This window comes from Acyrthosiphon pisum, chromosome A2 (assembly GCF_005508785.2).
Source record: "Acyrthosiphon pisum isolate AL4f chromosome A2, pea_aphid_22Mar2018_4r6ur, whole genome shotgun sequence".
Taxonomy (NCBI): domain Eukaryota; kingdom Metazoa; phylum Arthropoda; class Insecta; order Hemiptera; family Aphididae; genus Acyrthosiphon; species Acyrthosiphon pisum.
Genome location: NC_042495.1, coordinates 74,833,826 through 74,836,507, shown reverse-complemented (window position 1 = coordinate 74,836,507; position 2,682 = coordinate 74,833,826).

The following is a 2,682-nucleotide window of genomic DNA, read 5'->3' as shown; positions in this document are numbered from 1 at the left end:
AACACCCCCCTAGGCACGCCCCTGGTTTGTAGTATAAATATGTATAGTTTATAGATTGTCAGATAACAATTTACTATTATAAGAAAATGGTAAGCGTATAACAAAAACTACATTATAATCGAGCTTATCGCATTTTACAATAAGTAATGGTTTAAAAAAAATTTTTTCGTGCGTCTTTAAATTTGAGCATAAATTCACAATAATTTTTTATGAGTCAAAATCACGAAATTTTGCAATTTTTTTAAGTTAGAAATTCCTAAAAATTGTTTTTTTATATCCAAGATTTTAAAATTAAATTCAAGATTCCTTAGAAGTTTTTCTACATTTAACCATAAAAATACTTACTGAAAAGTCAAATTAATTACTTATATGAGCGCTTGAAGTTCAAATTTTTATGAGCTGTACCAGTTGCAGTATTAACTCGATTTCTCTTGGAACCATTTTCTTAATTGTTGTCCAAAAATGAATAACTGTTTATTTCATCAGTTTCTATACTTGATAACATCTAATATATAAAATTCTCGTGTCACAATGTTAGTTACCGTACTCCTCCGAAACAGCTTGACCGATTTTTATGAAATTTTACATGCATATTCAGTAGGTCTGAGAATCGGCTACTATCTATTTTTCATACCCCTAAGTGATAAGGGTTGTCCAGAAAAAAATAAAAATAATATTATTTTTAAAATAATAATAGTGTATTATATATTGGTTGCTATTGGTTAATCGGGCATGTTTGTTGATTTGTATTATTATTTTTTTCAATATATATATATTATATATAAATGAATGTTTGTGTGTAGATTATACCTCTGGGAAGAAGAGGGTTAAATTTGGTTTTTTTTTATTCATCAAATTTTAGTACGGTTATGTTAGGTTAGGATTTTGTACTAATTGATTATATCAATTTGGTGGAATTAAGTAAAAACGACAAACTTGGTATAACTTTGATACTTTAGAGTTAAATCATGCACTTACATACAAACAGCAAGGGGTCCGCGATCTACCGCAGGTAGATTGCTTACCTGAAAATATTCTGCTGCGAATCAGAATTTTCAATCCGGTCAATAGAAAAATTAAGATAAATCTAGAACATCATACACAGAATATTAAATGACTTATTGGACAATTAACGCATTTAAGTTATATACAGTTAGTACATTTAACGGGTAACGAAGTGCACGGGATCAGCTAGTTTTCAAAATAATTTGACTAGGTTTTAGCTGTATACCTACTAATTTTTTTTACGGAACCTCTACACCGTTCTCACCGTCATTCCTGCGGTGTAGACGAGAGACGCGGGCGCGTTTGTTCTGGACGCGAAGGCGACAATGGCAGCGGGCGAAGCGCTGCGAGAGCGACGGCCGACGACGACAGTACGGTACTGCAGCATAGAGTAATTTTATGTCTCTATGTACTGCAGGCGACGACGGTGACCAAAGCTCGGAGCGAGCGACCAGCGACGAAGACTATATAATTTTGGCCGGCGTTATCAGACCGCTGGGTGGAAAGGGGAGAGAATCCGCGGACAGCATCGCAACGCGCCGATGTCCCGATATTCTCCGTGGTTTTCACCCTGGCCGATGCCAATGGCCCGCCACGGAGTCGCGCACCGCCGAGCTCTAAAACGTTTCGTTTCCTCGAGCCCGGTGCTGCTGACGTCCGTGTTCCTGTCCACCCTGTAATCATAGTCATTCGTCACGAGTCGTCTTCGTGCTGAACTGCAGCAGTCGTCACTGGTATACCGTTGGAACGGCTCGTCGCTCTCGGACCGAAGCAGCCGGACGCCCGCCGCGCCGCCAGAGAGTCTCGCGGCGAAGAACGTGTATCGCGGCGACTTACCGGCAATCACCCCAAAAGTGCACTGTCACGTACCTAGACCTCGACCCCACGTCATAACCTCACCTTGTCCACTGCCCTCGGCCAGGGAGGGCAATCTCGGACGGTTTTAATTCGGGGAACAACAGGCAACAGCAGAAAACGCGTATGGCCTTCGTGATATCTCTCCACGCAGCGGACGCAATCCTCACCGCCATCCGTCTGCGTGGAGCAGCGCGTTTTGCTAGCGTTGCCCCCGGGTTCAGCCAGCCGATCAAGTCTCCAAAGCTGTTCTTGATCTTAGCTCCCCTGGCCGGAGTGACTTTCCGCCTCGTTACTGGGCGCTTATTCCACCGCCGCCTGCATCGCTGGCAAAGCGACTACGTCGTCATTGATCTATTCAACTGGTCCAGTACTGGATCCGTCATCCAGTTGAAGGATTTTCCGCGAGGCGCCGCCCGCAAACTGCATCGTATAAAACAAAATGCCCGCTAGATCCCCGATAGTCGGTTCCTCATCAATGTCGTCGATTCGTCTTAGTTTTTCTTCCATCAGTTCGTAATCGATATGTTGTTGATTTTGTCTGAGACATCTTTTGTGATGGTTTCGATTTCATGGGTTATTTCGTTATTTTGTGATTCAGCCATTTTCACAGGTAAATTGTTCGCGTGTAGGTAGTCAGAATAAAATGCAAATGAGCCGATTCCGAATTTCGTCCTAGTCTGTCACCGATAATTTAAAACAAACATCGGTTATTAGTAGCCAGCCAGTAAACCATCATATTATTATTAATCGACCTGCAGCATCACCTGGATTTCGGGCCCGTTTATTTTTTCAAAACACTATTATTTTTATTATTATTCA